The sequence below is a fragment of the Argiope bruennichi genome, chromosome 6 (genome assembly GCF_947563725.1).
Source record: "Argiope bruennichi chromosome 6, qqArgBrue1.1, whole genome shotgun sequence".
Lineage (NCBI taxonomy): Eukaryota > Metazoa > Arthropoda > Arachnida > Araneae > Araneidae > Argiope > Argiope bruennichi.
In genome coordinates, this window is record NC_079156.1 from 32263520 (window position 1) to 32279393 (window position 15874).

The 15874-nt window shown below is 29.5% G+C and overlaps 1 protein-coding gene across 1 annotated transcript in view; it reads left to right on the top strand.

The window, feature by feature from the left end:
• Positions 1-7518: 7518 nt before the first annotated feature.
• Positions 7519-15874, top strand: part of LOC129971523 (tolloid-like protein 1) — a 346326-nt gene continuing 337970 nt past the window's right edge. Inside the window, exon 1 of the mRNA XM_056085378.1 lies at positions 7519-7919. The gene's annotated coding sequence lies outside the window, so the exon portion shown is untranslated. The remainder of the gene's footprint in view (positions 7920-15874) is intronic.

A 15874-nucleotide genomic window follows, 5' to 3' on the forward strand; every position in this document is an offset into this window, starting at 1 on the left:
AAAGGTGAACTTTTGTTTTAGATACAATTTTCCCCAACGATTAAAATCAAAATTCGACACAGAACTATAATTTGCAATCACGAAATCACACATTGGATTTACATGTTTCTGAAAATACAGATCGGCAGATGTTAAACCCCTTGTTGGATTTGGTTCAAAATTTGATAAGTATTCAGCCTGAATGTTATTCTTTTAGATCTCTTCATTTTGTAGTTATCGTATTAATTTACATTCGAAAACCCGGACGAACAGACTATTTCCGAATAGACTTTGCTCAAACTTTGACAGAAATCTGCTGCATAAAAACCATATACCAAATTTCATCCGTCTAGCTCAAAGCGTTTTTGAGTTATTTTTGCTGACAGAGAGTCATTTTTCCAAGAATGTATTTTTCGAACTCAGAGAGGTCAGAAACGTGGTTTGGTTTGGTTTAGTTATATTAACGTCCCGTTTGAAGCAACACTAGGGCTATTTTGGGGAGGACCTCGTAATGTCAGAAACGTGGAGAATCTCGTCAGAATCTCGAACATTTATTTGAGAGTATTCGATACGAAAAAGTAATTCATATGAGAGAAAGTGAAATGGTAAGTTAACAAATGAAAATGGCAACAGATGGTCAACCAGAAAAGTGCCTTGGCAACTATAGTGTTCTCGAGAAATTCCAGTTTGACATGTTTGGAGTAAAACGAGAACTCTGATGGAAGTGTGAATTTTTACAGCTCTCGCTCTTCAAAACACTTGAGTTCAAACCCCCTACCCCCACTACTATCGCAACGCCGGCATTGAATTGAATATTTTCTTACTGAACGGATTTGTTTACAGCTCTTGAAAACAGTTTCTCTAAAGGGCTCTCTTGAAGCTCGTATCTTATCTTGCCTCAGCTGATATTTGACGTAGGAGAGACGACTCACTCTTGTACCTGACTCGATTGATTCTGTTGCGGTTTCTTTCAACTGTGGGGTGTTACTTCCAAAACAGTATTGGAATCAGGAAAAATTTCGTAGTACTTTTCTTCTCTAAATTTAAATAATTCTTATATAGACGAAGAATTTGATTAAACATGTAAATTGGCTATTACAAATTAAATTTCTTAGTTTCCGGTTAGCTGGGTGCTAAATAATTTAAACTTGCGCCTCCCTCCTCCTAAAAAACGTCGCCAAAAGAGTTGTAGCATTATTTGCATGTAAATTGGCACATATATTGGATTTTTTTTTGCGCAAATTTAAATTATTTGCCAATTTTTTGCTTGCGCTTGCTAATCGAAAAGAACTTAAATTTCTTCCTAATTAATTATTAATTAATATTTGGCAATTATTTTTTTTAAAGTTCTAATACAGGGTAAGAGCAAAATGCGGTTCATCATAATAAAAATAAGGTCCTTAAATTCTTCTCAAATAAAAAAATTGTTTGATTTATCGCCAAGGTCGATTTTACTATCAGTGGTACCATAACAGTGATAAGATTGGGTACTTGCATATTAATCGCATGCCAGGTTCAGTTCAGTTATATCAACGCTTCGTTTTTAAAATAACACTAGGTCTATTTTGGGACGGATCTCGTAATTTTGAACCGCAGTAGATGTCGAGGACGACACCTGATCTGGCACCTTCCTCTAACAACTTCCGCACCACCCTAGCGAGAGGACTGTCGCATGCCAGGAATTAATTACTTAAGATCGGATGCTAATAATAAATTATTTCGTAACTAAACTTTAAATATTTTTGGCAACGGCCCGTGCTTAATATGTTACGCTCATTGTACATTCAATAAAAATGGAATGGAAAGGTTTGAAATTTCAATGGAAACAGTGGATATTTTAACAGAATTTCACTTTTTTAAAAGTACACATTTGATAAATTAGGCTAAATGAAAAAGAGAATTGTTTAGATATAATAAATAATGAATATTAAATTGCAGTTCATCTGAGTATTAAAAAAGAACAAACACACATATATCTAATAATAAATACTAAATAGCAATTTATATTTTACTTAATTTCAAAAGTATGTCAATGTAAATTAATGAGGTATTGATATCTGCAATACAAGTTCTTATAAAAATTTAAAATTAATAAATCTATTAAATTTATTCTTTTAAATTATTTTCTTTGTTTGTGCTATTTAAACGTGATTTTTTTTTTTTGTGCGTTTGGTAAATTCTAAGCATTGCGCTTTCTTCATACTAAACTAGCAGGATTTTGGAGAGATTGTTCTTGCTGGTTTAGCTCTGCATGTTAACATTAAGTATATGCTGGTAAGAGGCAGATGAATTTTTCGTTGCCTTAAGGCCATAGGTACCTTTGCCTTTGCTCTCTTTTGCGCTGCGCTGAAAAATATGCGCGTGTATTTTCTTTCTTGTTTGAATGATTGATTACATATAGATGGATTCACGGAAGGAGAAAATATTATGTAGAAGAAAATTGTTTCACTTTTTCTTGCCTCCATTGCACCATATAAATACTTAAGTTCAAAGCATATTTACATACTACGGAAAGGATTCCGATTTTGTAATTGAGTTTTAAATTAAATTATTTTATCTAAATTAAAAAAAATAGGATATTGGCGAAATTATCGAATAATTTATCATTAATTATTCTGAATTTCTTAACAGTTTTCTTTATAAAATAATTTGGATTTTGCTATTCCTTTCATTTTTCGGGAAGTTACATCATTTTTATATCTTATTATTTAATGTTATTTTATATCCTTAAATGATATTTTCTCAAATTTTTAAATTTTGGAATTTTACGATAAACTTTATTAATTAAAATCTAATCAAAATTTCTGTGTTCAGATTTGGAATATAATTTCTCAGTATTTTCTGTAGTTACTGAAAAACAGAAAATGTAATTGGATTATTATTTTAATGCTTTATAATGCAGAAAGTGGAAAATTTAATGTTATTTATTAGTTGAATTTTAATGCAGAAAAAATATTTTTAATTTAGGAATCAAGTAATATATTTTTTAAGTTATACATAAGATTTTGAATAAATCATTTGAGAAACTTCTAAACTAAAAAGTTTTTACTTTATAACTCTTTATAAAGCATATGCTTTTCAGCTTTCAAAATAATTTCGCTTTTAAATGATACATTTTTTTTTTGTTTCATAGGTGTTTTTTCAATCTCTTTTATGTAAAAAGTGAAAACATAAGTAACTTATAACAATAGGTTATTATTTTTTTCAAAACATTCATCCCGGACGCAGTTAATAAATAAAATTATTAAAAAATATATAATAGTATCAAAAATAGTTATATTATACATATTAACGAATCCTGAATTGCGCACTAAATAAATTTATTATTTCTAATGAATCGAATTACATTAGATTGAATAACACACAAAAAGGAAGTTCCGAAAACGATTTTTTTTAATTAAGAAAAACACAAATTGTGTGCATTTACTGAAAAAAAAAATCCTTGCAAAACTAAGTAAGTCGTTATAAATTTTCAAATACATTTCCATCAGCTAAAAATATTAAAGATTAGAATTCAGTCATAAAAAATTTAACGAAGGTATACACATTTGACATAAAGGAAATTGATGAGGTTTCAGTTAAAATTAATCATTATTAAAATGCTATTAAATGGCTATTTAAAATCCTGAAAAGATGCAGACTTTAATTTTGGAATGATATGAAAGATGTTTGATTCCTATTTTTAGAGTTGATTTTCTAAAACATTCTGCTAAAGACTTTATACTATTTCGTTAGGGTTAAGGCAGAAAATACAAATTCCAAATTTATCGAGGAATTTATAAGAGAAAAACCAATGGGAGTGATCTTCATGAAACTTTTTTGCATACTCTCTAATAAAGATCTTATCCCCTTTTCTCCGCATAAAATTGTTGTTGATTTGATGAATATTTTGCATGACACTGGTGAACGGTAGTTTGGAAATACAGATATTTGGCATGAATCCAGCATTTTTACTGAATCTATCGCCAGGATAAGTATTTTGGACGCCTCTTGCTGGCCGATTGATAAGAAAATTTGAAACTAGAATTGTAGTCATAACATATACCGAATTTCATCATTGAGTTTATGATTATAAGCCATTGAGTTTATGATTTATTGTGTTTACATTCATAAGAAAGCAGATCTATTGACGGTAATCCATTTTGGCAGATTTGGTTCAAAATTTGATAAGTATCTATATTTTAGATGTTAAACCTGTGCACCAAATTTTATCTATCTAGCACTTTGCGTTTTGTAGTTATCGAGTTTACTTGTACAAGAACAACCAGACAGACAGATTGTATGTGAAAATTTGAAGAAATCAACAAATTTGGATATAACTAAATTACTAATTTACTAAATACTATTATACTAAATTTCAGCCATCTTTCAGCCAAAATATTTTGAGTTATCGCTTTCACAGACAGATTGACATAATGCCAAAAATAGGTTTCAGGATTCAGGAGGTTTCAAATGTGGAGATTCGTCAAAATATCGAGTTCGATTTTTTTTTGACGATTACGATATTCTCTCTATATTTCGTATACGAGGAAGTGAAAAAAGAACTTTTACTTTCCCTTTTGTATTGTTTAGATATTGCGATATAAAAATGTCCATGATAGATATGCCAATATAATATCGAATATTATTAAAATAATATAAAAACATTACTATATAACAGATAATTAATAATAATAGAATAAACTAATATCAATAAAATGCGTTGTAAAAATCTTATTTTGTATTTTCTACAACTGAATATTCTGTTGTAATGATATATTTGCAACGATATATTTCAGTAATTAAATATCCTATTTGTATTGGTATTGGTAAATTTGCAACGCTGCGCTTAATAATGTTGTACAAAACTGTTAACAGTGAAGTGAATAACAGCTGGAGAGGATTAAAACAAAAGTCCAAATATATATAATTCGGAAATAAAAATGTATGCAAATATTTTTTCATAAATTTTAAGAAACATTAATTTGCATTCAGCGTTTAAAACTATTTCAATAAAATAGTTTTTAAATAGTTACTAGATAAACATTTTATTGAAGGGTATTACTGCAAATGAGTACAATAATTTAAGATGTATGTAACATTTCCTTTTTGGTGATAATAAGTACGATAGAAAACAGAATTTCCGTAAAAGTATGTTTCAATATTCCAAGAAGCATCATGATTACGCCACAGATATTACACAATTCTGTACCACCAATTCTGTTCCCAATTTGATTTTTAATAAAAAAAATCATCTCTATGGCTATTCTGTCGCTACAGATAAAGTGCAAAATAAATGATCGATCATACGAATAACTACATGGTATACCAGGCTCCGGGATTAAAACCTTTTAATGCATACTTGTTTTAATGTAAGAACTTCTTTTATATAAAGTAAAATATACAAAGCCCCTTTATCACATGTGATTTTTGAATTTAAAATAAGTTTATCAATCAAAGCAAACGATTTTATAAAATGCCGTTAAAGTTTATTGCAAATTTCGTTTACTACCGTTGAAACATAATAAAGTTTTAAAGAGTATTTTGTAATAGTTATTTAAATAATTTTTATTAATAAAATATTGAAAATAATCTAAATCAATATTTTTTTGATGAAAATTAACAATTGTAGGACATTTTAATTGAATTCTAATTTTCTTAGAATTGTGCTCATCTGTTCTGGCAACAGCTCCTTGTATGTATTCTTGGTCATAAAACGATAAAAAAATATTTGATTTGATTATGAAAGAATTATTTTCCTGGCCTTCATTTGAATTAAAGCAGAGCACTTATGTTTTCTTTTAATCACATCGTTAAATCAGTACATTAAAGCGAAGGAAAAAATTTATCCTCAGACAAGTAATAAAATAAAAGCGAAATAAAGAATAGTAGTAGAGTAGCTCAAAGACTCAATGTTGTTTAGCAACACTGTAAATTTCATTAGTTTAGAATCTTCCCAGCTAATTCATTTTTAAAAACTATTTGTAAATGAAAAAAAAAAATACGCACAGAAATCAAATTGGTATCATTGAATAGGTAAGATTTCAAATTTTAAGATAATATGAAAATGTTTTTTGGAATAATTTTTTTACTAAGTACCAATGGGAAATAGCAAAATTTTGGTTAACTTCTTAAATCTTGAAGCCGCTGCTGGGCAACTACTTCTTTTGTTCTCAAACTACATTTTTCTTGCTTACATCTGAGCAATCGTTATATGTTTGTTTCTCTTAGGCAACATTAAATCATTAATTTAAAGCCATTAAAAACGTCAAAAAGTATACTAAAGTCTTATCGTTCTATAATTAAGATGTAAAATTATATTTCCTTGTTTCAAAATTGTCTGTTATAATTAAAAAAAAAGAAAATGATTCAATAGTTGTCGACAATGAAATTAGTTTTGTAGAAAATATGTTTTAAATTTTAAAAGTTTGCAAAAATATTTTTTCTGGAAAAATTTCCATGGAAATTATTGTGGGATGAAGAAAAAAGTTTACTTCTAAATAATTAAATATCATTTAATTTTTTGTTTTGAAAAGTAGAAAATATTCTTTCTTATATATTAGATAATAAGTGTGTAAAATTTTACTGTATTCTTTCGAGTTGTTTAAGAAGATAGGTAAAACATAAATAGCCACAATAGCGCTTATTAAGATAAGAGTTGTTTATAAGGAATGATAAAACATTCTCTTTTGAGAAATAATAAATTGGTGTTGCGCATATAGATCTATTTCTATTTCTAAGTTAAATTATTTTTACAAATTCTTTACGATGTGCCTCAATTTTCCAGGTTGAAAACATTATAGGTATTAAATAATTTTGTGGCATTGACAAATCGGTTTACGATAAAAAAACACATCCATGGTTAGACTCTTACTACAAGTAAAAAGTAAGTTATATATATATAAAAATGACAAGATATATCATAATAAAGATTCTTCAAGAAGAGTGGCAACACATTTTTATTTGAGAAATAACATTTTAGTATAATATAACTTTGTGATTTCACTTTTTAATAACATTTTAGCCTATATTTAATTTTGATCGAAATTACTTTAATAAATGCACCTGAGATTTGTCTGTACCAATGATGAAATGATTACTTACAAGAAAACAGCTTCTTGGATCTAAGAAAATACAGAATGCCACTTCGAACAGCAATGCAGCTTAGTATTCATTCGTTTGAAATTCGATTTTTCTTCCCGACCAGTTCCTCCTTAAAAATGACACATCAATCTATTTTCCTTTTTCCGGACAAAAAAATTTTCCGTAGGGAGAATTTCTCCCGTTTAGAACGGTGGCACTTTATCATTTCGAACGTTTCGGTTTTATCGTTTGCAACGCGGGAGAAAACGAAAACCATTTGCTGTTTGCTATCCCACGATGACATCATCCTAATCATTTTATTAAATAAGTAATTTTCGTCTGCTACATCTATTTCATCTCCCCTCCCCGGGGTAGGGCAGACGGAGGCGGGGGGTTGTTCGGAAAAAAGTAAATAAAAACTATATTCACTGACTGAGTTTGTCCACTCTCTCTCAGCTTTCTCTTCGAATGCGATGACGTCACAATCTCACTGTTGCCAGATGAGAATGTGCGAGCTGCTGCCAGTCTTCCACAAGCGATCGTAGAGCGAGGAAGAGAGAAAGTTTATCGTCTGCACAGCTGCTGCTGAGTTCGGTTGTTTTGTTCTGTGAGCTGTTTAATAATTTCTTTTTTACCCGCCGTTTTACGTGTGGAGTTGTTTCTGTTCTGACCGACCTTCGAAATTCTATTTTATAAATTTTAAGCGTATTTTCTTCGCTTAATTTGACAGGAATTTTCTGCCTAATTGCTACTTTAATTTTTTGTCCAAACAATTTGTTTTGGTGCCTGTATTTGTAAAGTTAAGCGAAAGTGAGGAAAACTTAGTTCCGTTTCCTGTTTTGCTTTACTTGAAGAGAAGCTGATTTACTGGAAATGAGGTAAGAAACATGCCAGTCCTTTCCTTTATTAACAAAGATGTGCATTTTCTTTCGACACTTGCGAATAATTTCTGAAACACTTTTTTTTCCCCAAGAGAAGTTTTTAAACAAAAACAAAGCATCAGCTGATGTTAACATCGAAATTTTAAGATGAATGGGAAACTGAATATTTTGCTAGCAAAATTTAAACTTAAATAAAGTTTATGCTAAAAATGAATAAAAAAATATTAAAAATTTGTTTCTTGAGATTATAAAAAAAGAAAAGTTATGAAAGCTATCAAATGAAGTCTATGTTTAAATTTTTAAATATTAAAAAAAAATTCCACGCGTTTTTGAATAAAAAGTAAGGCACTTAATAACATTTAAACAGGAATCATAATATTTTGAAACTGTGGATATTTTAAACATTTACGGGAATTTTCAGAGTGAGAAAATAATATACAATAAGATATTTTGTGAGAAATTTTGTGTTTTAGAATCAATTTTGCTTTTGACTCATTGTAAAAATTTTATATATATAAAAAAAGAAAGTTATTATTTATATTTGAAAAACATAAAAAAAACTGATTTAAGTCTTTAGTTTCATAAATAATAATAATAATAAAAAAAAGAAATGCTTTATTAGAATTCATACATTTAAAAAAGTTCCTCGAATTTTTTTGGTTTTCTATATTTAAAAAAAATTATGATTTAGGCATGTTTAAATTCATTTGGTTCAGATTTAAGAAACTTTTAGAATAATCTCCTCTTTATTTTCTTCCTTTTTTTTTATCGAAGAAAGCGAGGAGTTAAAGATGAATAACTTCGAAAACATTTTATAAATTAAAGAATAATTTTTTTAAGAAAAAAATGTCATGTATGACAACTTTTTTGCTTCATAATAAGTTTAATAACTAATAAGTTTTATTAATTCATTTAATAAATTTCGTCGTATAAGGTTAAAAGAAATCGTTTTATTTTCAGCGTAGAAACAAGAATACGAATTGAAATAATAAAAGTGAACTTCAAATACTTTTATGAAAAATGTTTTCATTCTTCAAAAAAAATATGATAGCCGATAAAATGAAAACAAAGCAAATTTTAATAAGACAACTTATTTTGAATAAAAATAATTTTATTAATTTAAATTATAGATATTATTAACTTTAAAGTAAAACAAAAATGAACTTGTTATTATACATGTCAAAATTCAAATTCAAATTACTCAAAAGAATTTAATTCAGTTTTTTCTCCGGCATAAAAACAGTTATTAATTCGTAAATTTTAAAAAAAGTTAATTTGAACTCAATAATTACAGATTTCTCGTTTGCTTTCTTAAATCTTGAAAATGTATTTTAGTTTTGAACTTTGAGAATGAGTTTTAGTTTAAAAGAAAAATCATGAAAGAGAATATGCAAAAACAAATACACATATTTTTCCTTTTCTTACGGTCGGTCTCGTTCTTTGGAGGTAAAATAAGGTTGTTATTATTCGACTTCTAGACTTCAGAACACGATTAGAGTTTTTCATGTGATTAATTCAATCTTGCCTGTCTTTTAAACAGATGAAAAAGAATCCGAGATATATTCCTAGTAATTTTTAAGAAAATTATTTCTTTCTTAATCTAGAATTTTCAATGAAAATTCTTTTTAATTCTAGAAATTTTATTTTCATTCTTTTCTTTGCGCATGTCTAAAAGTCGTGTATTGTTAAAGGTAAAAAAATGAAGGAAAAAGATCGAAAAGCAAGAGTTTATCAAATAATTAAATTGTTATCTCTTGTGGTTTTTTCGAATCTTTTGAAAAGCTAAATACAATATTTAATTATAATACTCCAACGATTTTTTGATTAGCGATTGTTTGTTCTCTATATTTATTTTTCGCAACATGTAAACATGTGAATTTTAAATTATTGAATGTTTTTTATATTTTGTAAGTGCATAATTACGCTTTTCATAAAAAAAAAGAAATTTTTTTAAGTATATTTAATAAAAGAATGTAGATATATCAGAATTTTTAATAATAATATTTCTTTTTTTGCATCTGCAATTTTAGAAAAAATTACAATGAAAAAATATTAGATAACAATAGAAAAGTACTTATTCACATAATTGCTTTTCTTTTGTTTCATACAAGCTAAAGAAAAAAATGAATAACTACAGTATTATCATAAACATTTTGTGGAATTTACTTTCAAAAGTTTCGGAGAATAATTTTTGAAATAAAATACTAATCGCAATTCTTCTTTTTTTTTTATCATAAAAATAGAAGACTAAGAATAGAATTAAGAAATTCTATTCTAAATAAAGAATAGAATTCAAAATAAAGAATTCTATTCAAAATAAAGAATAGAATTAAATTGAATACATAAAATATATTTCAAAAGAATAGTTTTACTCGTTTTAATAAATATATATTAAATTCCCATATTTTATATAGAACTGTTGCTGCAACTTTAATTTTTTGGGTAGATTCCTATAGGAAGACTATCTGTTGCAATGGTTCTTATAACAAGACTTTGGGGAAATTTCTTCAATTCTTCACCGATCCTAATCCCTTATACCGTCTAAAAATATGTTGACAGAAATGTAAAAATCTTGGACGCGTTCATAAATGGTCCCTCTAACTCAAAGGGGGTGAAATTTTTCATTTCGCTATATCTTTCTTAATATTGAGATAGAAATATAAATCCAGTTAGCCAAATTAGCACCTCATTAAGACAAACAACTTTTGTATTTAAAATTTTTTTGACGACTGCAATTTTTTCGAAGTTAGGGGCTGAAAAGTGATTTTCAAGCCGTAATATTGACTGTTTCTGACATCAACAACTTATGTTACCTGATAGCCACTCACATGTAAAGGATTAATTTATCTTTGCCTTTGAGGTAGGGAGAGAAATTTTATTTTTTAACTCGCATGTTCATCTGTATCTTTATATAGCTTAAAAAGAAATTCCTGCTGTTTTTAATTTAACTATTAATTGGACATGCAGAGCTATCAATTTTTAACCAGTTTAAGCAGTTCTAAAATATGGATACAAGGTTTGTTTGAAAAAAAAATCACTGTTATTTTCATCGAAGAATAATACCTCTAGTAAAGAACCGTTTTTCGGTTTGTGAATTCTGTTTGATTGAAAAGTATATAAAAGTATATAAAAGTATATATTGAAGTATATATTGAAAAGTATTTTTCGATGACCCTTAAGACGACCTTAAAGATATTTTTCAACAAAGTTGAATTTTTTCAAAAAACTTATGCAAACGGCGATCTATAATTCTTATCAGCTATTTCTTTCTGGTTACATATGCTTAATTGGATTACAAAAATTCCGCTGAATTTTTAAAAATTAAAAAAAACAAAACAATTTTCAATGATTTGGAGGGAAAAAAAATGAATTTTCAAGAAAATGAAGAAAGAATGAAAATGTGCTATTTAATTTTCACTTTAAAAATTAATCTGGTTCTAATTTAGCTATCATAACTTCCACAGCTTGTTTTATGGTTATTTTTAATATCTACAACATCTTTAAACTTTTCTTCTCAGATTAGTGACTTTTTAATTTTGTTCAAAAAGTTAGAGTTTCAACTTCCATCCTCTATCCCTCCCTCTATCCGGTACCATATTCGAATGCAAATTAAATGCCTGTTTGGATACAACTCAAAACTGAAGCCATTTAAAATTGGTGTTATGTATTTATTTTCAACATTTCGATATTTCTCATAACTGTTCGGTTGGGCTACTCTAATTGAGCGATCACGTTCCTAAAATTTATTGAACCACAAGTTTTGCAAGAGAATTGCATGAAAACATTGACAGAAATATTGTTTTACTTTATGCGCAAATATAATATGCATTTTTCTTTATGGTTTAAAGAAGATTGCTAAGAGAAAGATTTGTAATCGCCCCCCCCCACCACCCACTCCAAAAAAAATTGACGTCGAGATATAAGGAATCATGACATTATAGATCTTCCTGAGAGCGGAAAAAAATAATTTGTGAAATTGAAATCCGTTGGCCAATCTATCTATATGAGAATGCGACGATTCTTAAATGCAACAAGAAAGATAAAATTTGATACAAAGTATTTACACTAAAATTGCATGTTTTCGTCTAATTTTAAATGAAATCTCTTAAAACGATATTTATCTGTGTGTGCATGAGTGCACAATATCTCAAAATAGCAAAGAAATTGGTATTTTGAGATAACAATTTCATAGATAGCAAATTCCATAGATGAGATTTAGTCAACTTGAGATAGCAACTTCTATAGATGAGATTATACATGTTGTTTCCTCATACTTATATATGTATATGAAGTTATGAAACAATTCTGTAAGGACTTGAACTGTCTCTCCTTCTTATAGTTACTCAGTCTTGTGTGAACGTTGTTGCTCAAAAACTCATCAAACTAGATTAATGTAATTAGATTTGAATATTGACATCAAAATTCTATATATGTATCAAATTTTGAACTCACTCAGTCAAAAGTAAAAGACAAAAATGCATATTCGATTTTCTGGATTGTACTTCACAAAGTTTTACAAGAATAATGCGCAGGAAAAAGAGAAAATCGAGAAGGGAAACTTCCTTCCTTAATTATTTCATTTACCTGTATGTTACCATTCGCATACATGGAATAGCATATTTTTAATATTTGTGTATTCTTTGACAAGCATATTGCCATTCTGTCTACTAAAAATGTTAGATGAATATATTCATATCAATCGTTAAAGCAGTAAAAATAACGAAAATAAAGAAAAATAACAAAATTTCTTACATTTACAAACTGACTTTTCTGACGAGATATGTTTTAAATTTTGAGTGGCTTTTGTTGCCATAGTTATATATATGATTTATTTATACATAAGATTTATTTATACATTTATACATCAATTTCAAGATTTTACTTAAAATGCGTTGGACAAAAGTTTTGAGTCTTGGTTCGGGCATAGTTGTTCTTCTTCTGTGTTCTATCTGTGAGATGTGTGAATGTGCCCCCCCCCTGTAAAAAGAGGTTGTGGAAGCGAATGTGACGCATGAAGTAGCTAAGTCGTACTCTTGGCCCTAGTTGGCACTACTGAAAAAACAAGAGACCCTCACTCGGCTTAAATCGCTGACAGATCGGTCAGCGGGCTTGTAAAATGCCATAAGTAACAACAACAACAACAAAAGTTTCGCAAATGAAATCAGTCATTGTTTCCTTTGCTGGCTTATATTGTTCTCTTATCATAAAGTTCATGAGTATACTCTTCATGTCTTCAAGAAGGATTAAAAAAAGTTTTCGTTTGCATTTTTTTCACGAATTTTTTTAAACGATTTTTTTCCCAATTTCCTATTTTCGTGATTTTAAATAGATTCCGATTATTAATTCAGGCAAATTAGACAATAAACTCGTAATCTTGAACCACGATGAGATCACGAGACGACACCTGAGCTGGTACTCCCCTCTCCAAGCTTCCACACTACACTAGTGGAAGGACGTTGGCTCCGACGAATTTAAAGGCACCAGACCCGTTTACGCGACGATTCTTCGGTGAAATCGGGTCTCAAACCTAAAGCCTTCCGGTTCTGAAGCCGATACCTTTCAATCTGGTCATCACGGCTCCAACTAAATATTTCTTTTTTCTCTCCCAGGCGTTCTCGAATCACCAACCTTTCAGCTAACAGTCAAAAGAGCTAACCGATTGCGCCACGTAGGCCCAACTGCCTACGATCACCGCAACTTTACCCCTCCCCCCACTCGACTGAAATATTTTTGCGGTATTTGAAGAATAATATAACTTTGTGATTTCACTTTACTTACAAAGGTCATGCACTCGGCACCATTCAAGATAAAATAAAGTATCTTTGAAATTTTAGAATTATAGAATCATAGCTAACTACTCTGACTGTCTTGAAGGGACGGAAAAATCTCAGAGATCGGACGATACGGCAACATTGACGGGAACAAAAGTTGAATCCTAAGGATCATCACCGGTCACAAGGAATCTCACCTGTTAAAGGTACGTCCCGTCATCGTTAGGGGGTAATCACTCCACATCATTTTTATACCCACTGGACGATGACAATTAAGCACCATACAGGAAGCGTCTCACCTCCATATCTGAGGGATCACCATCCCCAGAATTTTGTCATGTTTCAAATTCGATTGCAGATCTCAAGAGCCCCTTTTCCCACCATCTGGCTGGATATTTCACGTCAAAAGTCTTAGCAAACTTTATATTTGATTGCTAAAAACGCGTTAGAAAGATTTATAGATTTTTAAAATCCTTTTAGTTTGAAATGACTTTTAAATTTGAATTTTGTATAAGCGGCATATTGAAATGCGTGCTCTGGATGGTAGATTGCTCCCAATTAAATATTTTGCTATTTCTGTTTGCCGTAAAATTACTTTTTCAAAAATTGCTGATATATATATTAAATTAAAATGAATAGAAACATGTGGCAAAAGGAAAAATGAAATATCTAAACTTGCTCTGTCTAAGGGTCTCATGAGGTTCAATTCAACCCCGGTTTTTGAAAAGTAATTGAATTTTAAAATCGAAAGTCTTTTTTAATGGAATTTATTTTACGTGATTTTCGTAACTATTATAGGTCTATAATCATTTTAGCTGGTTTGAATAGTTTAAATTTAATCACAAAGAAGTTCAGATATAGTAAATTGATTGGAACTTACGTCTAATCGGTGCCACAAACTAAATTGCCATTGCATTTTTTTTTTCCTATTTTATTTGAAAAGGAGGAATGAATGATAAAAGAACAGCTTTTATCCGTCATTTTTTTTTCAAAAATACTCCCTATAAACAGTATCAAGATAAAGATGGTACTTAAAATGCACTAATCTATTAGAAAAAACAAAAACCATTAGAATGTCGAAAAAAATTTAAACTTTATTATACAACTCTACATCTGGTATTCTGCCTGTTATTTTTATTCCAAAAATCAGATACATTCAAAAATTATACGCATTTAAGATTTCGAAATTATTCTATTTTGAAAAAATATTATATATGAATTATTTTACTTAAAAATTTAAAAAAAAAATATTTTCAAAAAAAAAAAAAAGTTATGTACGAACTATAGGTCGAAGTTGAGTTCTCTGTTTTCCAAATATAAAAAAAAAGTCATAATATTGAAGGGTTATGCGCTCAGTACCGATTTAACTGCTGAAATTCTGCAGTTTAAGAGCGCCTGATTTGTTAAATAACTCATTGCCCATTGTCTTCCTACTGATGCCAAACTGGAATTCAGAAATACGAGGTCCATCCCAAGATAGCCCTTGTGTTACTTTCGAACAGTACATGTGTATAATTACAACTAAAAAAAATAAACTCATGATATAGTGTTGAAATTTGGATAAGGTGGCACCAAAAAAGCACGCATTAATTAGTTCTGTTTTTCCACTTTCGATTATTAGATAATTTTTGTCTTCAGTTTTGATTTTTACTTTCTAATTTAAAATTTCGAAAGCTACTTTCTAAAGGTAATGTAATCAGTGCAAGTGCAAAGTCGGAGCTCCTTCTGGTCCGTCCGAAGACAGGAAGTATTAAATTGAATGACGGCAGTATAGGAATTAATGTTGAGTCCTAGTGGTCATCACCGGTTCCGATGCAACTCATCCCGTAGGAGACATGTCCTACTAATAGAATAAAGGCAACTCGACCCTACACCGTTACTATATCCACTAGGGAAACGATACCCAAACCCTCCATATCGGAAGTTTCTCATTCCTATATGTAGAGTGTTTTCAGCTTAAGTAATTTCAAACACTTTTTTAGTTTACTCAGTCAATCCTTTTGTAGGGCCGCGCGGTCTGGTGGAAAGGTCTCGGCTTCAGAACCGGAGAATGTCAGGTTCGATACCTAACTCCTCCCAAGAAACCGTGGTGCCCATTAAATCCGTCGGAACCCAAACGTGCCACCGCTATTGAGGTGTGGAAGTTTGGCGAAGGAGGTGTCAGCTAAGGTGTCATTCTCA